Below are 23,981 nucleotides of genomic sequence, written 5' to 3' on the forward strand. Positions count from 1 at the left end.
ATCAGATGAGAAGGCAAGAGACTGGACACCATGCCTGAAGTGGGATCCATGTAGAATCCAGGTCTTGACCCCAGACCCTGTGTGCTCCTTATCACAGCAACATTTTTGTACCCTATCATCTGACCAAGGAGATGTACACCTGCATTTTTATTTGCAAAGGCACTTCAGTGCATTTAAAAAATTTTTTTATTAACTATTTATTTATTTATTTTTATTAACTATTATTAGTCTTTTTATTATTTATTATTTAAAATTTTTTATTATTTAAAAATTATTTATTTATTATTTTATTTTTATTTTTTTGGCTGCAGTGGGTGTTAGTTGCGGCACGCGGGCTTCTCTCGAGTTGTGGTGCGTGGGTTTTCTCTCTCTAGTTGTGGTGCGCGGGTTCCAGAGTGCACGGGCTCTGTAGGTTGCGGCACGCAGGCCCTCTCGTTGAGGCATGCAGGCTCAGTAGTTGTGGCGCACGGGCTTAGTTGCCCCGCGGCCTGTGGGATCTTGGTTCCCTGACCAGGGATCGAACCCTGGTCCCCTGCATTGGAAGGCGGATTCTTTACCACTGGACCACCAGGGAAGTCCCCTATTTATTATTTTTTAAGTTGTGTGGTTTACGTTTACATCCTTGGAATTTTATGTCTTTCCTATGATCTTTTATCCATTTTGGGTTTTTAAGACAAAAGCTGGAAAACTGTTTTGCTTTTTGATGGGACTTCACACTGAATTTGTTAAGGCCCCAGTCCGGGCAGCAATTCTTGACTCTTCATGGAAAGGCCATGTCTCTGAGTCACAGTATGCTGCTCCCAGACCCAGCTCCCTGGAAGGTCATCTATGCGGGGCCCAGCTGGGTCCACAGGAACTGGTGTACATGAGCCCTCCCTCTCGCTTCAGAAAAGGCCTGGTTCATCCCCCAGTTGATGAATCAATCGTAGAGCATCGGCATCTTGACCCAGCTTGGCCACCAGTACTTCACTGGATACCGAGGGGAACTGGACTAAGTGGCCTCCACGGGTCTGCCCCGTTCCAGACGTCCTAGATTCACTACTGGACAGCAAGTAGGGCTCAAGGGCCAGGTCAGAATCCTTCCTCTGGAACCTTCTGTCATGTCATCCAACACGCCCTCAGGTGATATGGTTGGAAGAGGTTTCTAATGGGCCAGGTGTTCAACAATCAAACACTTCGTGAGTGATGCTCGCTTTTTATACGAGGTCGGAATTGCTCATCTTCCTGGGCACACTTAGAGATCCTCATGCGGAACTTGGGACAGATTCCTTGAGAGAAGCCCCTTTCTTTCCAGAGCGCAGCCTCAAGGGCCATGCCTTCTGAAGCTGCTAAATCCAGGACGGGGGACTCTTGATGGTCTTCATGGTTCTTTTGGGGAGCCTCCTGGCCTCTGAATTATTATTATTATTATTATTATTTTTGCGGTACGGGGGCCTCTCACTGTTGTGGCCTCTCCCGTTGCGGACCACAGACTCCGGATGCGCAGGCTCAGCGGCCATGGCTCATGGGCCCAGCCGCTCCGCGGCATGTGGGATCTTCCTGGACCGGGGCAGGAACCCGTGTCCCCTGCATCGGCAGGTGGACTCTCAACAACTGGGCCACCAGGGAAGCCCCCTCTGAATTATTGATGCATGTCTACGTTATTCAGAGGCTCTGTTTGCATTAGTTAGCTGAACTTGGTGCCCCTGTGAATAGGAAAGCTGCCTGGGGAAGCCAGTGCTAATTGTAGCCTCACGACTGGTCTGAATAGTAACTGTGGAGCAACCTCTGCTCTTTGGCGCTTCTGCTCCAACCGTACACACGGCTTGTTTCTCTCTTCTCCCTTTTACCCACGGGGCCTTTGGAACTGAGCTCTCCTCCTCCCGTACTTCTACAAGCCACACAACCCTCCTGCAACTTGTAATCCTCTTTGCTTCTTAAAGATGCAGCAACTCAAGTGCCGCCTCCACCAGGAAGTTCTCCCTGACTTCCAGACTTGGGGTAGACTTGGGATAGCCGCCTGTAGTAACTGAACAGAGCCCTTCTCATCCCCTTGCATCAGAATGTCTGTCTCATCCACTAGACTGAACTCCGTGGGGATGAACCTGTGTTTCATAGGCATCTCATTGCCTGGGATGGCACCTGTAACCTAGCAGGTGCTCTGTGTGGGGTATTGATTGCAGTGATGGGGAAAGATTTCTTCAAGAAGGAGGGATTGGAATTGAGCCCTTCTCATGGTCTGGAGAGCGCGTGGAGGGTGTGTGTTGTGAGGGGGCTTGACACTGGAGGACAGAAGGAAAGGCTTCATTGTGGGTGCTGAGATGACTCCTTTCCTTGGAGCTGATGGGCTGAGTAAGAGCTTTCGGGGATGAGCTTGGGGAGGGAGCATAAGGCTGGCTTACTGGTGCGTTAGCGGCCTAAGTGAAGAGTGTGATCTTGAGTTTTTAGGGACTAGAGGGACCCTCAGGGCTTTTGAGCAGACACTCCCCAAGATAACCGGCTTGTCTCTTTGGTGGACTGGCTGGGGTGAAGAGGAGAGGGAGAAGGTAGAGAGGAAGAGGAGGTCTAGATGCATTTGACATCCTAGACCAGCTGTATCCTGGGAGGGAGAGGAATGAGGTGACAAAGATATTATGTGAGTCTAGAAATTGAAGAGCGCTAGCCCTTGACCCTGAGCACACACGCAGCTGACTCAACCTTGCCATCCTCCATCTGCCAGAGGAGGTTATACAAGTGACGTGACCCAGCACACTCCGGACACGAGCAGGAGCATAAATAATGCATCAGATACGCAGACGAACGGCCCAGGGTGTCTCTGGTCTGGGGGAGAATTCTTAGTAGACCTGAGATATTTGCGGAACGGAATGTTCCGTTTCCCACCCAGTCCACAGCCTCAGGGCATGGCACAGAGTCGTGAGTGCGAGAGGGCTTTCCAGTGTGGACGTCTCTCCAGCACCAGTGGTTTTCTGTCCTGAACAGAACTTGAGGAAAGGTCATTCCTGTTTGTCAAAGCTTCACCTTCCCGTCTAACCTGAGGTTCTGAAAGATCCTGTTCTCCCTGGGGGCCCAGGTAGGGCTCTCCCCACCCCTGTCAACCTTGGGGCCAGGAGTGGTCCTTTATCAGAGATGTCCACCCACCTTGGGATCCTTTGCCAAGTACACATCCCGGACCCCACTCAGGGCTGGAAGGTGTGTTTTAAAGGCTCTTCAGGTGATTGAAGCTTTAAAAGCCACTGAACTAACCAGTCATAAAAGCGAACACAGTAACTGCTGTCAACGTACCACTAGAATGTAAAGAAAGGACATTTGCGTTCCCCTCCGCTTGCACCATGAGACCCGGTTCTGTGGTCTGCTTGGCGTGACTTCGAGGCCTTGGCCGGCATCCGTGCTGCCTTTAGTCTTTCCCTCCCTCTAACCAGACCCCAGAGTCTTCTGTCTCTTTAGGTCTCCCTGGAGGGTTTACTTGTGCGGGGCTCCTTCTGAGCGAGGTCCTTTTCTCTCTGCCTGTCTCTCCAAGGAACAGAAGAAACTTGGAGGCCTTGGCCACGTCCCACCTTCCAGATGTGAAACCTTCCCTGGCGACTCTAGCCACAGCTGAGCTTTTCCCTTCTGGAACGGTCCTGATTCTTAGCCTTGCGGTCTCGCTCTGGGCTTCCTCAGTCTGTGTTCCACAACTTGAGCCCATGAGATGTGTAGCACCTACAGAGCCTGGCCCGTGGCCAAGGGGCAGCCCAGGATCTGAAGACAGTTCACAGAAGAGGAATCGCATCGAATGGCACCTGAACATAAGCTCATCTACCCCGTCATAAAAAGGGAAATGTACATGAAAAATGCCACTTTTTCCTATGAAGATCGCCTAATGCACAAGTTGGTCATGTCCTGGATAGCGGACAGAGCTGCCGAGCAGCAGCCCCGCGTGCTTCCGTTGCCAGAGGGAATCGCGTGGGTCCAGCCCCGTCGGGGGCCACTTTGGCGTTCCTTATCCAAACTGCACATGCGCGTGGTCTGTGACCCAGCAGCCTCACGTGGGGATGCTTTTCCTGGAGACGTACCTGCAGATATTTGTGTGAAACGAACAATGCACACGATTATTCACGGTATGTGTAGAGGACCATTTATATGGACTCTCTATATAGAGGACTAAATGTAAATGAAACGTCTGTGAGTCGGAGACTAGTTCACTCAGTGAACAATGGCCCTGGCACAGGGGACCAGGTGTGGAAGCGTGAGGAAGTGCTGTGTGTGTGACGCAGGCAGATCTTGGGATGTGTTGTTGAGAAAGAAAGCAAGGAGCAGAATAGTGAGCTGTGTGAAACGTGTGCGTGTGTGGCAGGGTTGTAAGAGTTTGTATTTGCCCCGATTCTGTAAGGAGGCCCTAGAAACGAACACAAGTGAAAGCCTGTGAGCATTGAGGGGGGAGGCTGGGCAGAGAGGGAAAGGGGCCGCAGGTGACTTTTGACTGTGGATCTTTGGGCATCGTTTGAATTTTGAACCATATTGAGTGTATTATCTATCATACATTTTATTTTAAAAATTCATGACCTTGTTAAGGTGAGACTGGGGTTATGGGTTTTGGGGAGGAAGACCACAGAGGTAAAGTGCCATTTCTTATCCATTCACATCAAGGGTAGGTACTATCAGCACAGCTTATACAAATCCCAGTGGAGGGACATTTACAAAATACTAGACCAATATTCTTTAAAACTGGCAAGGTCACCAAAAATAAGCAAAGTCTGAGAACATGCCACAGCCAAGAGGAGCCTAAGAAGAGAGGACTAAACGTAATGTGGGGTCCTGGATGGGATCCTCGACCGGAAGATGAATATTAGGAAAAGACTAAGAAAATCCAAATCAAGGGCAGACTTCCATTCATAATATTGTATCAGTATTGGTTCACTGTATGAAATGTATCATCTAATACTAATATGAGATGGCAGTAGGAGTGGAGATATATGATAATATAATTTTGTGTGAAGTATATGAGAACTCTCTGTGCTATACTCAGATTTTTCCATAAAATCTAAAACCGTGCTAAAAACTCAAGTTTATCTAAAAATAAGCAGAAAAACAATCATGACCTCATTGGATTCTCTCGATACCCTTTGCGTCATTTCTACCTTACAGATGAGAGGACTGAGGTTCAGAGGGGTCATGTAATGTGCCCAGGTGCCCACAGCTGGGACGTGGTGGTAGAAACCCAGGTGTGGCCCAGCCTGGCAGGGGAGGTGGTGCCAGGCGAGCATGGAAGGGACCTCTGGGAAGTTGTTGGGACACAAGAAAGCAGAGCTAAGTCCTAGCCCAGTGTGTGGATGTGGGCCATCTTGTAGGGAGCTGGGGTTGCAGAGACAGCTGGGGGTCAGATCCCAGGGGTCCCCTCGAGTGCTCTCATCACATAAAAATTGTCACTATGTGAAGTGATTGAGGTGTTAACCAGCATCTTATGGTCATCATTTTACAATATATACATGTATCAAATCATCACATTGTAAACTTAAAACTTACTGTTTTCTGTTCATGTTCTTAGACCTCAGAAAACCTTTACCTTCTCAAGAGTCTGTAGTGGGGTCAGGGCAGTTTGGGGATGGACCCAGATAAACCATGAGTGAAAAAGCTCCCGGGGTCTTCCTAGGGTGGCATCCTTTGAGTCCCTGAGGATAAGGCAGAACTTGCCCCCTCTCCTGGCTTTTAGAACAGGGTGTTCCCAGGAGGCGGAAAGACGGGTTTTCAATCAGATAAAGGTAGGATCCTGCAGAAACTTCCAGGGCCCTGTGGTCCCCAAGAGGTATGTCATCACACTCCGGGCCACACCGGTGAGGTAACGGGGGGTAGAAGAAGAAACAGGACAACTTAAAAATAGGAGAAAGGAGACTGTGTGTGCGTGTGTGTGTGCCTGTGTGTGGCGGCACGTGCGTGTGCGCGTTGGTGCGTGGGGCTTGCATGGCCGTGTGGCAGCCGTGAGGGCCTGGAAACTTCTTCTTTTTAAATTTATTTTTATTTTATTTATTTTGGCTGCGTTGGGTCTTTGTTGCTGCGTGTGGGCTTTCTCTAGTTGCGGTGAGCTGGGGCTACTCTTCGTTGTGGTGCGCAGGCTTCTCATTGTGGTGGCTTCTCTTGTTGTGGAGCATGGGCTCTAGGCACGCGGGCTCAGTAGCTGTGGCTCACGGGCTTACTAGTTGTGGCTCGCAGGCTCTAGAGCGCAGGCTCAGTAGTTGTGGCACACGGGCTTAGTTGCTCCGTGGCATGTGGGATCTTCCCGGACCAGGGCTCGAACCCATGGCCCCTGCATCGGCAGGAGAATTCCCAACCACTGCGCCACCAGGGAAGCCCCAGGCCTGGAAACTTTTTAAACGGGCAGTTAGGCAAAGCTTGTGCCTCCTTTGAAGGGAACCTGATGGTCAGACATCCAGTTTACAAAATAGGTAACTGGGGAGCAGCAGTTTGACGTTGATAAGGAACCTTTATTTTGTAAAAGATTTTTAATCTCTCTGGTTTCCCTGATACAACATCTGAACCTTGACCTGGAACTTAGGTCGTGTGTACCTGTTGGGGTCATGCGGGTGGTGCTTTTGGTGGTGATGCCACTGCTCCTGGTTCAGGGACTCTAAAAAAGGTAACTAATAATAAAAACACCTTATGTTTATATAGGTTACCAGACCCTGTGACTTGACTTAATGACACATAGCAATGGTGTGGACCAGCGCAGAGCTGTCTTTGAATATTGAGAATAGTCGCTTTGCCTAATCTTCATGGAACTCATGGCAGTTTTCAAAGCACATAATTACATCGTGTCTACACATGGGGTTGAGCATTGTAAGATAGAGGATGTGAATTTTGTCCTTTGGTCTCTTGTGTAGACTTATCAGTGGGTCATAATCTCTTTGCCTTAAATTAAGAAAATGCTGTTCCAGAAAAGTCTAAACATTTTGGATTTTTTTTGCTTTGAAATAGAACTTTAGTTTGGAAGTATTCCCCTATATATTTTTTAACTTTTAATTTTATATTGGAGTATAGTTGATTAACAGTGTTGTGTTAGTTTCGGGTGTACAGCAAAGTGATTCAGTTATACATATACCTGTATCTATTCTTTTTCAAATTATCTTCCCACTTAGGTTGTTACAGAATATTGAGCAGAGTTCCCTGTGCTATACAGTAGTTCCTTGTTGGTTATCCATTTAAAGTATTGTAGTGTATACATGTCCATCCCAAACTCCCTAACTATCCCTTCTCAGAAAAGTCTAAACATTTTATATGAAAGCAAGAAGGCAGAGGAATAAAAACAAACTCAAAAAACCAGGGTATGGGGAAATCTCTCCTAAATTTTAAATATAAAACCTTTATGGGGGTCGGTGACAGTGAATAAGGGTGTTGTGAATAATTTGTGGACTTTTTTGTCACCGGAGCCTCTTGTGCGTGTTGGTCAGGTCAACGTGTTTGGGAGTGGGTACCTTTCCGCGGAGGTTTTTCACGTTCTTTGGGATGCGCTGTGGTTGTGTGGGAGGACAGAGGTCATGCAGTGGGATATTCCTGAGCTTCTGCTCCAGACCAGCCCCAAGCTGTGTGACCTGGTTCTGTAACCACTGAGGACCCCGTCATGGGCCTCATCTGTCTGCTGGAGACGGTGGTTCGCACCTTGCAGGCTTCAGGGCAGAATCAGGTGATGGCCATCCAGTCCACGATGCTCTGATCCAGAGCAGAGACGTGGCCTCTTCTGTCTCCAGTGAGAGGATGCAGGCCAGGGTGTGAAGGGCTCAGGTTAAGAGGCAGGGGTCATTTCATCTCAGCCTTGGAGGAGGGGCAGTTTGGCCCAGGGGTCAGGAGTGGCAGAGATGAGACCTGATTCATTCCGTGTCAGGTCACTAGGTTCTCTAGACCATGGTTTCTCCATGCAGGAGTGAGGTTGGCACAAGTGGTCTTCCTGGGCTCTGTGCCCTGCTCTTTTGTGGACTGGCTTCATTGGAGGAACCTATCAGGTTTCTCCAGCCCGTGGCTCCCAGGCTGTAATCACTGTCTCTACTCTCGCCGTCCCAGGTGTGGAGTCAGTGCAGTCGCTCAGGTGAGGGCTCATTTAGATTTCCAAGTGCTCGTAGCTCCACCGGCGCTTTACGAGGATGACCTGGAGCTGGGTTGCCTGCCAGCCAACCATCTGTGATTTAGGGAGCCCATACTCAGGCTCAGGGGCACTGGGGGAGCTGCCTTGATTTCTGATTTTAGAATCCTTGGGGCTGAATCACAGCAGCAGTGATTGTGGTGGTTAGTTGTGTTTATTCAGTGAACGATCCCAAACTGAAGCAGCGGTGAGTGCAGCTGGCACAGAGCAGGTCTGCAGTTTCCAGGCTGAGCTGGGAGGCATCTCGAAACCACATCTCACTAACCCTGCATCCTGTTGCAACGGGCTGTGAGCCCAGCGGCCCGCTGGAGAGACTCTTGGCGGCTTGGCCAGCTGGATGACTGTCCCTGCCACGAGTAAGCTTGGGGCTCATATGAGTTATCTAAATTCGGTTTATTTATTTATTTTTTTGAAGTCTACACATTTATTAAAAAGCATCTACAAAATGAAAAAAATACATAATTATTATATATATATTTTATTTACACAAGTATAAAATTTCAAGGTTATTCAAATTTAACCAGAGGACTAAGTCTAATGAGAGAAGAAAAATTAAAAGTAAAGAATCACTAGTCCAACAAAGACATGCTTTTATCATGTTTATGGTACTTTAGGGGACAGGAAGCATTGGGAAAAATAATGAATAAGGGAAGGGCATGCCACTGAACTTCAAATAGACAATAACATTTTCTTCCTGAGCAAATGTAAAACCTCTGTATAGTTTTAAATTTAAATGATCATTTTCATGATTATAGCATTTCCAAATATCGGCTCTTCTAATCTATAAAAGAGACAAAAAGTGAAATAAAAACAGGAAATTCCTAAACAAAGTTTATACATCCTCATAATGGTAAATGAAATTAATTTGTTCTTAAAACCTAGTACAATTTCATATGAAAGTATACCATACACACATAAAAGAGAAAAATTAAATGAAAATAATATTTGGGATAATCCTGATCAATATCACAGGCCATAAATTTAAGAGTTGAAAAGACATCTTGAGACTTCCCTGGTGGTCCAGTGGTTAAGACTCTGTGCTTCCACTGCAGGGGGCGCGGATTCAGTCCCTGGTTGGGGAACTAAGATCCCATATGCCACATGGTGCGGCCAAAAAAAAAAAAAAAAAAGACATCTCATCACACAGAATGATTACGTTTTCTCTAAGAAATATAAGATTCAGAGGAGTAAACCAATACTAAAATTATGTCACAGAAAATTCTTAGTAAATAGTCTCACAAAATCTTCCACCTTGGTGGAAGTGCTGTTGATGTACTTTTAAAAGCACTTTTAAATATCACATCTTGAAGTGAATGTTCTTCTTGCAGTCTACTCTGAATCAGCTGTAGCATCCTCTGCCACTCTTTTTGCTGGGGTGAAAGATCAAATATTGCTGGTTTGTAAACTAGACCATCTGCAGATGCAACCATTGTTTCTGCTAAATCCAATACATCTGCTCCGATATACTGACGCTTCATGGCAACAGTAATATCTATATTGATTATCAATTTGCTGGAAAAATCTTTGTCTAGTTCCTATTCATACTTCCTCCATGTATCTTGATATACTGAAAGTTCCATTATAGTTAATAAAGCCATAGTGGTAAACGCTGTTAGAGAAACTGTACCCCCCACTGGCTGAAGTCTCTACAGAGCTGTCTGGAACTTTCGGAAAGGCATCCAACTCTTTCACCAAACTTAAGGTTTTCTTCTGATTCAGTCGCCTCATCTTCAGGAAAACCTTCTTCTTTCACATAGTCACGCTGGTGCTACGGTCCCAGCCGACCGCCATGTTTCACAGCAGCCCAGTCGCCTGGGCTCCTGTTTACCTCCCGGTTCATTTAGACATGTCATGTCATTAATCTGTTGGAAGCTTTGGGTCAAGAGGCAGTGAGGTGTAGTGGTTAGTGCATGGCCCCTGGTGCTAGCCTGCCTGGGTTCGAATTCAGCTGTGTGATCTTCAGTGTGATATTAACCTCTCTGGGCCTCAGCTTTCTCATCTGTGAGAGAGGGAATTGTGACAGTTCGTTAAGGGAGGTGAAGCCCTTGGCACAAACTAAGGGCTTAGCAAGATGTGAGCTGATGATGCCGGACCTTTATTACTATTAGTGAACCTGCCCTGGCTTCTCCTCCCTCCCAACCCCATAGCAGCTGATCTCACAGGCCTGCTCCGCTTGGACAGTGGGGCCCCTGAGGGCAGGGCTCCTGGGTCTTGGTCCTTTCCGCTTCTGCGGCGTCTGGTGTGGTGAGTGCCCAGCTGCGTGGAGAGGTGCTCAGTCAACAGTGACCAGGTGTGACTCTGGGGGTATAGAGTTGCTCTATGGAGAATGAACACACTTCTCTCTCAGGCTGTGCAGATTTCCGATTGGAAAAAGTTGGGGGCGTAAGGTTATCGAGCATCTCTCATGGGCAAGATCGTCTGTTGCCGGAGCCTAGAAGTACACAGTGGAAGGACAGTGGGTCCTGGGGGACCTGGGCTCCAGGAGAGCAAGCCACATGGAACCTCCTAAAGAACTAGCAGCAGTGGAAATGCGGGGCATTAGTGAGAGTGAGTAGGTGAGTTGTCCCAGTAGGAGGCCAGGCAGGGAAAGGGGAGGGCTGGCTTTGAGGATCTCTGGCAGGCTGCCTGGAAGAGGTGGCGTGGGATTGACCTAGGATTTTGTGGGGGGGGGGAGAATGGTGTGTAGGGGCTTCTGCCGGTAGAGGCTCGGGTTTACCTAAGGGGGCTGCAGGGGAGGCCCCACGGTGAGTCGGAGGGGGCTGCTGGCTGTGGCAGAGGCTTTCTGTAGGGGAAATGCTTATGACTGAACTGTCTAAAAATGAGTGAGAGAGAGGCGGGTAGGGAGAGAACACGAGGAGAAGGAGGAGGGGAAAGAGAGGGATCCAGAGAGGGAGGGAGGAGCCGGATGCTAGTTAAGCCTCTGAACAGCATCCGAGTAATGTACGCTGCTGGTGGTCACTGTCCCCCAGGGGCATGCTCCAGCCCCGCCCTCCTCTGTCCTGCCACCCTGTCCTTTCTCTTCCAGGCTCCCCGCTCCCTGCACGGCCCCAGAAGCCAGTGAGTGGGCATCCCAGCCATTTCCTGCCCCGCGGGCCGCCCCCCTCCTCCGATCCCAGTAGCCCTGTGCAGGCGTGACCTCGCCCCGTGACCGGGAAGCGGGGCTCCCGTTCCCGCCTGTTTACCCTGGCGCAGCGGCAGGGAGATGGGGTCACGTGGGGGCCTCCCACTCCCACCCTGGCATGCCAGCTGCATGAGTCGCCAGCTGTGGGCACAGGTGGGTGGGCAGGGGGCATTCCTCAGGACTGACTCTCCCCAGCCCGCCTGGCATGGGACCCCCTGCTTCTGGGGGTGGCTCTAGGGCGATGGGCCAGCCAGTTCTGCACGGGGCCGCTGAGTCACGGTCCTGAAGTGTGGCCTCTGAGTCACGCTGCAGCCCTGTCCTCCACAGCGAGTCCTTTGTGGGACTTGCCTGGGCCCGAATGGGCATTTGACCCTGTGTGCCGCTGGCCACCCTCGAGTTCTCTTGCTCTCCCCGCCCCATTACAGGCCCCATCCCAAGTCCGCCTCGCAGGATTGGCTGCATTCCTTCGGGATCCAGAACCCAGGAGTTTGACTCTAGCCAGTGGCTGAGTTACGGGAAGGAAGCGTGGGCAGATTTAGCAAGCTGGGGCAGGAGCGAACCAGACAAGATCTGGGGGAGGACGGCCGGGTCACCTGTCCTGACAGGGCCACAGGAGGAGTGTTCAAATCTCCTGTGTCTTGCGTATTTTGCGAGCATCTTGAAATGACCTTGAAAACCCACCCCGTGAGGGACCAGGTGAGACAGTGACATCTATGTATTGGCACTGACCGTGCTGTGTGCAGTTAATTCCTGTCCAAAGATGTCAGGCTCTGTCCTTATACCCATTTCTGGTGGAAGAAACTGAGGGTTTAGTAGAGGACACTTGCTCAGGGCCCGTGAGCTCGAGAGCGGTGTGTCTGGAGTTTGACCCCAGACCTCAGTTCTATGTTAGATTCTCTGATTCAAGTGCATTGGTTTGTGTGCTCCTTTCGTCCTCTCTCTTTCCTTTTTTATTTCTTCTCTCCTTTGCCGCTTAGCTGCTGGAGTCTTCCCCATGGAAGGCAGCTGTCAGCAGTGCAGGAAACCACTTGGTAGTGGCAGCCAGTGGAAACTAAAGTGGCATCTGGAGTCCTGCTGTCGCTGCCAGGCCTGCAGCCTGAGCCCTGAGGGCAAGCTGGGGCATGGACTTCAGCCACTGGGATGGAGAAAGCAGCTGTAGGCCTTGACAGTGACGACCCCCAAGGGTCTGTGTCTGGGAGGCGGGGACGGGGATGCGGCACAGTGTGAGGAGATTGAGTAGCTCCTTGATTCTGAGGGGAGACCCATGTTGAGGCTGCCGGGTGCTGGGGAAGCCCCCTAGGGTTCAGGTTCTAGATGTACCCCCTCTTTAGTCAGGAGGCTTTGGGAGCGTCATTTTCTTTCTGCTGTTGTCAGTTATCTCTTACACAAAGAGAGGAAGTTGGGCTAGACCAGGGTGCTGGCACTCTCCTTTTATCCCGGGAGGGGGGAGGGGGGCGGGGACGTCTGCATGGGGGTGAGGGGATCGGAATCTGCATTCGTAATGAGCTCTCCAGGTGAGGTGGAGAACCACTTTCAGGTCAGCCCCTGAGATGCAGGCAAGGCCTTCCAGTCTTCCTGCCCTTGGTGGTCTCAGCCAGCGAGGATGCTCAGGGCTGACTGGGCTGCTCCGAAAGGGTTTTGTTGGGCCTGTGTTTGAAATCACTTACGAGTAACAGCCCATATATTTCGTGTAAAAACTAGGATTTCTGGCTTCACTTGGGGTGGGTGGTGGGTCCCACTTTCCCAGGGCCACCCTGGCTGGTGCTGCCTGCAAAGGCCCCAGGATCTGGATTCAGTTATTATCTTCACAGTGTAAACCCCCAGAAGACTCAGGCCAACAAGGGTGGCTGTGAGGTCTCTATTAACTTGAGGTTCTCTCCGGCAGTGGGTGCGTGAGTGAGATGGGGAGTGATATTGAAGTGGATGCTTTTTGAAGACAGATGTATTGGCAGAAAGGCCAGATGATGAAGTGGGGTTTCTGGTCTTGATTGAAAGTTTCAGTGCAATCTTCTGTAAGGGAATGATGGTGATCTGAGTTTCTAGAACCGTGGCTGGCCCACACGAGGTGGCCAATATCATATGAATTTGAGTGAAATCTGATATAGAGCATTTCTGTGACCTTTTCGACCACTCCTGATGCTGTCTTCTGTTACTATACCTGAAGTTTCATTAAGAAAAGTTTATTTTATTTTATTTATTTTATTTTTGGCTGCATTGGGTCTTTGTTGTGGTGCATGGGCTTCTCATTGCGGTGGCTTCTCTTGCTGCGGAGTACGGGCTCTAGGCCTGCGGGCTTCAGTAGTTGTGGTGCACAGGCTCAGTAGTTGTGGCACACGGGCTTCATTGCCCCGTGGCATGTGGGATCTTCCTGGACCAGGGATCGAACCCGTGTCCCCTGCATTGGCAGGCAGATTCTTAACCACTGTGCCACCAGGGAAGCCCTGAAGATTCATTTTTTAATGGCACTTTTATTTTATTTTTTAAATTAATAGTAATCTTTTATTTATTTATTTATTTTTATATTTATTTTTGGCTGTGTTGGGTCTTCGTTTCTGTGGGAGGGCTTTCCTCTAGTTGTGGCAAACGTGGGCCACTCTTCATCGCAGTGCGCGGGCCTCTTCACTATCGCGGCCTCTCTTGTTGCGGAGCACAGGCTCCAGACGTGCAGACTCAGTAGTTGTGGCTCACGGGCCTAGTTGCTCCGTGACATGTGGGATCTTCCCAGACCAGGGCTCGAACCCATGTCCCCTGCATTGGCAGGCAGATTCTCAACCACTGCGCCACCAGGGAAGCCCAATGGCACTTTTAAATGGGAGGAAAGCTGAGTATTTTTTCCTCCCAGTGTTATCATGCTTGTTGGCAGTTGGCTCCCTCATTTTGCACAATTTCAGGTGATGGCTCGGCTGTCCAGCTCCCTAACGGTATTCTTGCATTCTTAGCACAAACAGAACGACTAAGCGTGGGTTCTTATCTTATTGGAAAGCAGAAGAAAAAATAAGAACCAACATTTCCTGGACGGCCAACCCATACAGGCATGATGGTACAGGCTCTTTACTAAGGATCGACATGTAGGTTAAGCAGCTTGGTCACGGTCACACAGTGGCAGAGTCACAGTCTGAGCCCTGGTCTCTGTCTCTTGAGCTTGCTTTCCTCCCACTACCCTGGACTACTTCTCCTACATAACTAAGGGGCCAGTATAGTACAAGCCGTAGTGCATAAGAAGCTCTGAGGCTGGGACAGAAATGTCCATAGCCAGCCGGTGGACTGTTCACACAGATCCGATTCCCCACTGGGTCTTGTTCAGTATCTTTGTGCTTTCTGTCTGGATTGAGTAGACAGACAAGGCTGAACTTGGGAGGCATTGGTGCGAAGTCTTATCTGTGCTGAGTCATCTGAGGTTGATCTTGGGTCTGGTATTTATTTAACCTGCCTTAGCCTCAGTTTCCTTATCTGTAAAATGGATGCGAGAGTACCTAGGTCAAAGGTGGTTGGATGAGCCTCTCACAGATGCAGTGTCTGGTATCGATACATGGGAGGCCCTCAGCCATCATTTCTTTCTTCGTCCCTACAAGTAGAGGGGCTGAGTTACAGGTCCTAAGGGGAGATCGCTTTCTCTTCCCACCTTCAGTGTGTCATCTCCCTCTCCTTAAGCTTGTATTGTCTGGGTGTGGTGAACCCCAGGCCTAAGGTCGCCCTACAAACCGATTGGTGGCAGAAAACCCGTGAACACCTCCTTTCACATGGGGCCCCGTGACTGGCTGGCAGCTGCCAGCAGTGATGGGAACGGGTGGTGCCCCAGGGGCTGCGGGAACGGTGTGTGCAGATCCGGGCAGGACGACTTACTGGAACCACTGGGCAGCCCTGTGAAGGGCACTGGCTGCCCCGCGGAGAGCGGAGGAACGGGTTTTGGCAGTGGAGGTGGTGCTATAGGACGCAGAGCTCCTTCTGGCGGAATGGGTTCCCCGCTGTGGGCTCTGGGGTGTGGTATGGGACCAGGAACGGGCTGCGCCCCCAAAGACACCTTTGGGAGGCACAGAGAGGTCTGGGCATCCCAGCTAGGGGCATTTAGGGAAAGGATTTCAGGGGCTTTAGGAGTGGGAGGGGACGTACACGGGGAGACTTGCCAGGCTGGTTGCCTGCTGAGTGGTCTCGTAAAGAAGAGGAGTTGATGACTGTGTACTAGCGTGTGAGTTCTCACTCTCCTGCCGAGTTTATCACTTTGCTGTATGGCGGTGTCTCTCTCTCCTGCCGTGTGACCTTCTCAAGAGCAGGGGACATATATACACTACCAAACGTAAGGTAGAGAGCTAGTGGGAAGCAGCCGCATAGCACAGGGAGATCAGCTCTGTGCTTTGTGACCACCTAGAGGGGTGGGATAGGGAGGGTGGGAGGGAGGGAGACACAAGAGGGAAGGGATACGGGAACAGATGTGTATGTATAACTGAGACACTTTGTTATAAAGCAGAAACTAATTAAAAAAAAAAAAAAAGAAAAAACTCCTTGCAGAGTGCCCTTTCTGTTGAAACGTGTTGATGGCCGTCGATGACCCACAGGCAAGATGTGAACTTTGGGATGCCACCGTGGATATGTCACCTCGCCTTCCTTCTTCTCTGTCGACAGAGTGGCATGTCCAGAGTGGCATCCGAAAGACAGAGATGTCTTACTTCATCTCTTTCTGATGGTTTTACCTCCCTCTCTCCTTTCTTCTGTGCTTCTATCTGTTCTTCCATCTATACTTCTATACTTCCTTCCACCCTTCCGTGCTTTTTTTCCTTCCAACCATTCTTGTATATATTTCACTCCACCCAGCCACCCTTCCATCTAGCCAGCCTTCTACCCATCTACCCAGCCATCTAATAGTCATTGCCTACCTACGATGCATGGGACACTGTGCCTGGCTCTGGAGATGCACAGATGTTCTGGTGGGAAGCCATGCATATAACTAAGTCCTCATAGCACAGTCAGGTAGGTGCTGTAATAGTACTAACAGGGGTACGCTGGAGCATATGGCGGGGAGTGAGGGTTCAGTGTGGGTGGCCCAGGGACAGTTTCGCTGGAGAACTGCTTGAATTGAGTCTCAGAGGATGACGTGGTTCTCGAGGCCTAGGAGGGTCAGGGAGAGGAGGCAGAAGTGAGTCTGGAGGCCCCCAGACCTTGCTATGTATTGATAGAACTGTAAGGCATGGATGGACTCAGGCCAGAGATCCACCTGCAGACGTTTATTAAATCTTTGTTGCCTTGTCACCCTAGTGCCCAGCACGCAGTATGTTCTTGATAACCATTAGTTCACTTCCTTTGCTGTCCTTTCCAGAAGTGAGTTCCTTTTGTATCCTTGCCCTTGTCCACAGTTCGAGTCATTGGCCTGGTGAGTTAGCAGCTGCCGTGAGAAGCACGTGCCCCAGTGGGGTGAGGTGGGCCGTGTCCTGGCAAATAGCTCTGAATCTCCCCCTTCAGGTCTACCTTGACTCGAGCCCCAGTCTCAGAATCAAGGGGGAATTAACAGGAAAACAAACCTCCCTCCCCCGCTCCCCGAGCTTGCTTATTTGTAGACATGTTGGAAAATACAGATGACAGATAATCCTGATGCTCCGTGATAGTTGCTCTTACCATCTGGCTCTCTTGCTTCCTGCCTACGATGGTTTCATATCTCGACTTTGTTCACTTAACCTTCATCCTGACCCTTTCCCAGTGTCACTCAGTTACGAAAACTTGTTTTGAGCAGCTTTCCCACGTGTCATCATGTAACTGTGCAAGAAAGGTACTCTGTCACTCATTTTTTCTCCTGTTGTAAAATGAGGATCATCACAGCCCTTTCTCCGTGGGGTTGATGTGAAGGAGAGGTGAGGAAAGATCATCCAGGTGCCCCACCTAGGACGGCACAGAGCACGTGCTGCCGGTATTGCTGTCCTTGTCATCTTTGGCCAAGTTAGGACTGCTGGGCATTCGTATTTCCTTCTGCTTTGCCTGGTATAATGCACGAACCTTTTCACACATCTCTGGTTGTTTTCCTGGCAGAGCCCCCCAGAAAGGTTTGAGGAGTTTTATAGAGTCTTGATACAGTGTGGCATAACTTTCCAGGTATAGTTCACCCATAGCCACTCCTCAGACGGTGCTAGGGGTTACTGGGGCAGCCTCCTGAAGTGTGAGCATCTTAATTCACGCAAGGAGCCCCATAGCGGGCATGGAGCTCTGTGATCGGCAAACACCCAGAACAAAACCATGTTCCTGTTGCTTTTCTTTGACTACTGCTGTGATTGACCAGCTTTTCATGTGTATTGCCGACTTGTGTTTTCTCAACTGGTCATTTCCTTTGGTGTGTTTAGCAGGGGTTTTTTTCATAGAGTGGTAAGATCTGTCTCGACTAACTTGCGGATTTTGCAGATGGGGTACTGTTGAGTCCCACTGGACCCTTTGTTAGGCATACGGAAATGACGCCTTCGTTTCTGTGGGGTACATTTCATTACAAATCTGCATCTGATTGTGGTAGCAAAACCGTGCTTTGCAAATGAATGCAGGGGGGCCTGTCTCATTAATCTGGGCTGTTGCCAATTTTAAATATTCCTCCCTAAGCGGTATTTGCCAGAGAGCTTCTCCCTTCTCTCTTCCTTCCTTTCCTCATAAGCAAAATAAAAAGTCCTGCTAACTTTCAGATGTCTTTGCAAACGTCAGCTCTTCAAATAACTCCACCCTTGAACCCCCAGATTCACTGCTGATGGGGGTTGAGCTGGCATCTCCTTCACAGCCTTGGTGGCAGTTTCTAACGTAGTGGATGTTTTAGGAACATTTGTGTACGTTCCTCCTGTAGACTCAGATCTTTTCCAGGGCAGGGACCTTGTCTCTTATTGCGTCGTATGTGTTCCCTCAGCCCCTCGTGCAAGGCTTGGCAGTGGATACCCAGCGTGGTAAAATGACTTGTGTGGATATGGCTGACCCAGAGCTTGACCGGGCCACCTTTGAGCTGGATCTCCCAGGACCCTTTGCATCTGTGGCCAGAGCTTGGCTTTGATGTCTGGGTGAGCAGAGCAAAGGTCGGCTGGCATGGCAGGGCCTTGTCCCTGCGCCCCGCTGGCGTCAGTCCCTCTGGGTTGTTTCGGCTCATTGAGCACAGAGCAAGATCTAGGGGAAAGGTTGGGACTGGCTTCCAGGTGAGTGCCCGGTGACGGCCAGCTGTGCCCTCTGCTTGGCTACACCCAAGTCCTGGACTCCGTGTGGCTTCCTCGGGACGTGGAAGGAGAAAGACGCTTCTTCGTCATGAGCAGAGGCATGAAACCACCGGAGAACTCTGGTTCCACCACTCCAGGGCCCGTCCTGCTGGCAGGAGGAACCGCAGGTGGCCTGTGGGTTGGCAGTGAGGGTGGGGAGGGGGAGGAAGTCTGCACGGTGGTCGGGGTAACCTCCGCGCAGGTTGGAATGCTTGGTTCCTGGGTGGCCAGGGCTGGGGGAGGTCTCGGGTTGGAGGGGAGAGAGCCCGCCAGCTGGAATCGGAATGGGGTGCCGCCAGTCCCCTGCTGTGTGAGTGTGGGCTTGGTACCCGTCTCCGGGAGACCCAGCCTCCTCTCCTCTCGGGAGTGTGGAACTAACTAGGCCTACTCTCAGGGCTTGTGGGCAGAGGCAGTGACGGGATGCCTGTTCCTGGCACTTAGCAAGTGCCCGTTGGATGTTGCCTTTACTTTCGTTCTCCCCATCCACCTCCCACTTCCGTAATTGACACACGTTGAACGTGGCAGAAAATTGCTAACATTGGGAAATTCTCAGCGGAGTCAGTGAGAACTCAAATTGGAGGTCCTCAGGGCCACCAGAGCACCAGACGAGAGTGGCGAGGCTGCCCCCGTGCTGGAAGGGATCCTGCTAGGAGGCTGAACTCGCAAGTCCGGGACCCGTCTGAGACCTCGGGGTCCGTGTGGGCCGGAAGCCCACGTTGCACTCCCAGGCCCGCTCCTTGGAGCTGAAGGACCCTGGGTGCATGTCTTGCCACTCTTCCCTCACCTGTGAAGTGGGCGTAGGGGGGATCACTGCACCACAGGTTGGATGAAGACCCTCGAGATGGACGGTGGTTGGAACCGTCCAAGAGCCGCTGGGATCAGGGCTGGCCTGGCTTTTCCATGGGGGAGGGGTAGGTAGTGATCTGCGGGGTTTCTTTTTGTGGGGCTTCTTTTCTGGGGGCTTTTCAGGCACAGAGCAGCCTGGGGCCTGACACAGATATGGATGTAGTTGGGAGGATAATCCAATAATTACCCCCTGCCCCCCGAAGACGTTCACATCCGAATCCCTAGAACCTGTGAATATTACATGTTAGGCGACCAAAGGGGTATTCAGATTGAAGGTGGAATGAAGGCTGACCTTAATATAGGGAGATTATCCTGGATTTTGCTGTGGGTCCAGTGTCATCACAAGGGTCCTTAAAAGTGGAGGAGGGAGGCAAAGAGGAGGTCAGAGTGACTTGATGTGAGAAGTAACATTGCTGCTTTGAAGATGGGGGAAGACACCATCAGGCAGGGATTCTCCCCGCCCCCCCCAGAGCCTCCAGAAAGGAATGTCGCCCTGCTGACAACCCAGTGAGCCCCCATTTGGACTTTTCACCTCCAGAACTGTATTTAGTTCATTTGTGTTGCATTTAAGGCATGGAGCTTTTGGTCATTTGTTCTGACAGCCCTGGGAAGCTAATGTGATGGAGAAAGCATTTTTGGCCACCCTTTGTTTCCTGCGGGGTGGGAGCTGGGGACCATCAGAGGGGAATGTCCTTTGGGGGGTGTGGCGCTGACAGACAACCCTGTATTTGGGCATGGTCATCGGTGACCGGGTCCTCCGAGACCTGCCTGGTGACCTGGTGGGGAAGGCTTGGCTAAGCAGGTGTGCTGAGATCCATGTGATAAGGGCTTGTGTCAATGCCAAATGCCCATCACCTCTCCCTCTGACAGCTGAGCCCTTGGCTCTGGCAGCTTGGGAAGAATGGAGTAATGGTGTGTTACGTGCTGGGAGGGACCCCTCCCCGTCTTGCCCTGCTCCTTTAAGTTTTAATTGTCGGTCTGTTAGAGTATTTCTTAAAGCCTCTCGGGAGTGCTCGACAGGTGCACACTAGGCTCAGGGGATGAGCCCGTCCATCCAGCAGGTTGGCTGTGCCTAGGCTCAGGGCCTGGCACCTTCTCAGTCTTTCCTGCCGGGGCCCTGCTGAGCTGCCTGTTCAGGGTGTGTGGCCAGCAGCCCCGCTGCCTGTCTGCTTTCCTGCCCTGACCCACAGGAATGGGTTCTCAGGTAGCAGTGGGGGCTGGATGGAGGTGACCCTGGCCCCGGCGGTCCCACCCTTGGAATGCAGGCCCCGAGCCTTGCCTCAGTGAGGCCATTTAAGAAGAAGCCATATTGTGTCTGTGAGGGGTTTCTCACTAATACTGTATGTGTGTGTGTGTATGTGTGTGTGTGTGTGTGTGTGTGTCAGGGGTGGGTTCCATGTATAGGATGCCATTAAACGCCTCTTTAAAGCCAAGCCAGGACAGCTCCCGGGTCATCATCACCTGGGCCTGACTGGTACTGGGGTGGAGTGGGGCTGCTCCCCTGAAGGGTGAGGCTGTCCTGAGTGAGTGGCTCTCTTTCTGCCCTGAGCCTGGTTCGGCTGGCCTCAGGTGCCCTCCTGGGTCCTGCTCCAGAGCTGCCTGGAGCAGCTGGCTGGGTCACCCAGAATGTGAGGAATGGCTGGGGATGCTGCCCGGTCTTGTGTTTGGCCTCAGCCAAGGTCAAGTTGTCAGGGAAGATGAAGCGGGAGAATCTCACTTGTGGGGAGGACAAGTCTTGCGGGGCCAAGACTGCTGTCTGGCAGCTCTTTTATATGCAAACCTGACCCATCCGCTCCTCTGCCTGGACCGCCCCCATCTCCGCTGCCAAATCCTGGGGTTGGCGGGCAGCATGCAGACACCTGGCCGGAATGACAATGAGCGATTGTGGAGGATGCTCCGCTGGGAGGGCTTTGCTGAGCCAGCACTTACTTCCCTGCATTTCCAGCCCGCTCTCCTCTCCTTCTCTGGCAAAGGCCAGGCCATTGGGATGGTAATGCCCTCTCGGCTGTCCTGGGCTCCAGGTGAAAAATGAACTCGGAGGCCTGCCCTTGAGGCTATACAGTCTCATTTTTTTAATGCAGATATGCTGGGGGGATTGGGGAGAGTGGAAAAGGGGCCTGGGGAGTCCTAAGTCATGAAACGGAGGTGGTCTGAGCTGTCACCCCTCCTGGGGCATCTCCTTTGACGTGAATGTGCCAGAGGTCCCAGGTCATCTACCCCCGCCCCCGATCAAATTACCTTGTGCTGCTTCCTGGTGAATCTAAACTATGCCTTCACTGAGGGTGGGAGGTCCACCACAAACCATTATGAAAGGAAAATATAAGAAAAGAGCAATGACATAGTCCCAGTGGCATTGTATTTGGGTTTCTGTGATACTGTCCTCATCCGCCAATAGTTTTTCCCTTGACTTGTAAAATAATAACGTTTTTTCCTTATTATAAAATAATTCTTTGTTTGGCAAAGAAGTATGTAGCACTTCTTATAAGCTAGGCAACTGTTCTCAGCCCTTGGCAAATATTAACTCATTTAATTTAATCCCGTGGCAGCCCTGGGAGACGGTGCTGCAAGGCACAGAGGTTAGGTGACGCGCTGAGGGCACAGGATCGCTTCCTGGAAATGACCAGGCAGTACTGCTTCAGGGTCTGTAACCTTCTCTCTGAAAAGCAGAAAATTAAAAATGTTAGTTCTGCCACCCAGAAATAAATACTCTCAGTATTTCCAGAATTTGGGGGCATAGTATAGATGTATCATAGTTCATTTTACTATATTAATTGCCCATAATTTGAATTGGTTTCTTTTTAAAAAATGGTCCTTGCATATATACCCATGCATCCTGGCCTTACTTCCTCTTCACATGTTAATTTTTTTAGTGGCATCTCTTTCCTTTTGAAAAGTTTACTAGACTTTAAGAATGGCTTAAAATTTCCCCCAAACCCTCCCATAGGCACTGCCTCAAGGCAGTGTCTTCAGAGCATACTCTGCTGCTGCTCTGGAGTTGCTTCTGGTGGACGGAGTTTAGTTGTAAGCAACTTAGCACAGTGTTGACCGCAGTGATGAGAGTGACCAGAGGCCTGTGGGCCAGGTTTGGGAGGAAGTCCAGTGAATGAGTTAACAAACTTGCAGGTTGCATATTACATCTTAAAATTAATTATTTAAGCAGTCATTAGTAAATCATTGAAGCTGACATTATTATTCTTTATTATTAAATAACAGGATGTTGCTAATGCTATCAAGCATTAATTATTTAAGTCTCATTACTGGGTACTAAGTTTTATAGCGTTTGACTAACATCGAAAGTCAGAGGAACAAAGCCGATGTGAAACAATGGCAGCTGTTTTCTGTTAGGATAGCCTCCCTCATGCTTTCCCCAGAGCTTGAGGACCTGGTTTTATAGTACCGTTCCTTGAAACTCCATGATTCGGAAGTCTGAGAACGTTTGTCAATTTTTTTCTTTTTTTTTTTGCAGTACGCGGGCCTCTCACTGTTGTGGCCTCTCCCGTTGCGGAGCACAGGCTCCGGACGCGCAGGCTCAGCGGCCATGGCTCACGGGCCCAGCCACTCCATGGCACGTGGGATCTTTCCGGACTGGGGCACGAACCCGTGTCCCCTGCATCGGAGGTGGACTCTCAACCACTGTGCCACCAGGGAAGCCCCAACCTCCCTTCTTGAAGGAGAAGGTGAGGAGAAGGTGGCCGGGAGGACAGGCAGCACTGTCTCCCTTAGGTATAGGCATTTGGTAAATGTTTGCTGAATGAAGGGAAGGCGGAGCATGTGGTGAAACTGGTGATTTCATTCTGCGTTCCCTGGCCGCAGCTCTGGGTGCTCTTGCACTGTCCACACAGATGTCCTCTTTAGCTAAAGGAACCTCCTTCTCCCACTTACTAGCTATGGGATTTTGAGAAAGTGGCTCAGCATCCTTGGACCTCAGTAACTTTATTCGTAAAGTACAAACCCATCCTGGGTCATGGTGATGATTAAATGTGATGATGCTTGTAGAGCCCTGGTGAATGTTTGGTGCCCCGAGAATGTTAGCATTTATTACTGTTGTTTGCAAAGAGAGGAGTGGTGTTGCTGTGTGTGCTGCGTTCCCTATGAACCCTGTAACCACTGGAGTCTCATCCCCCGCCGTTCCTCCTCCTCCTCCCCTTCCTTCTCTGTCCAGTGACTGGGGAAGGCAGGAAGCCCACAGGATAAAATGCTGAATCAGTTTCTCTCCTCTTAGACTGTCCTCCACATCATCATGTAGGTGGGTCGAGTAGCCATGCCCTGTCTACGTCCTCCACGAGAAAAAAATGATAGTGAGGGACTTCCCTGGTGGCGCAGTGGTGAAGAATCCGCCTGCCAATGCAGGGGACACGGGTTCGAGCCCTGGTCCGGGAAGATCCCACAGGCCGTGGAGCAACAAGCCCGTGCGTCACAACTACCGAGCCTGCGCTCTAGAGCCCGCGAGCTACAACTATTAACCTTGCGTGCTGCAACTACTAAAGCCCGTGCTCCTAGAGCCTGTGCTCTGCAACAAGAGAAGCCACTACAATGAGAAGCCCACGCATCACAACAAAGAGTAGCCCCCGCTCACCGCAACTAAAGAAAGCCCATGCGCAGCAGCAGAGACCCAATGCAGCCATAAATAAATAAATAAATTTATTAAAAAAAATCGCAAGAGCAAAGCAGAAATATGCAGTCAAGAGGAATGCATATTGATAGATGGGGGCTTCTTCAGGCTCAC

The 23,981-nt window shown here is 50.5% G+C and overlaps 1 long non-coding RNA gene across 24 annotated transcripts in view; it reads left to right on the forward strand.

Annotated features, from left to right (window-relative positions):
• Positions 1 to 23,981, forward strand: part of LOC308630271 — a 369,427-nt gene that overhangs the window by 32,608 nt on the left and 312,838 nt on the right. Inside the window, exon 1 of one of the 24 annotated variants that reach the window (XR_014017814.1) lies at positions 18,250 to 18,537. The exons of the other annotated variants lie outside the window; for them this stretch is intronic. This is a non-coding gene — a long non-coding RNA (uncharacterized lncRNA). Of the gene's footprint in view, positions 1 to 18,249; positions 18,538 to 23,981 lie in introns of those variants that run through there. 24 annotated transcript variants of the gene reach the window in all.

This window comes from Mesoplodon bidens (genome assembly GCF_964165515.1).
Source record: "Mesoplodon bidens genome assembly, chromosome: 16".
Classification (NCBI taxonomy): domain Eukaryota; kingdom Metazoa; phylum Chordata; class Mammalia; order Artiodactyla; family Ziphiidae; genus Mesoplodon; species Mesoplodon bidens.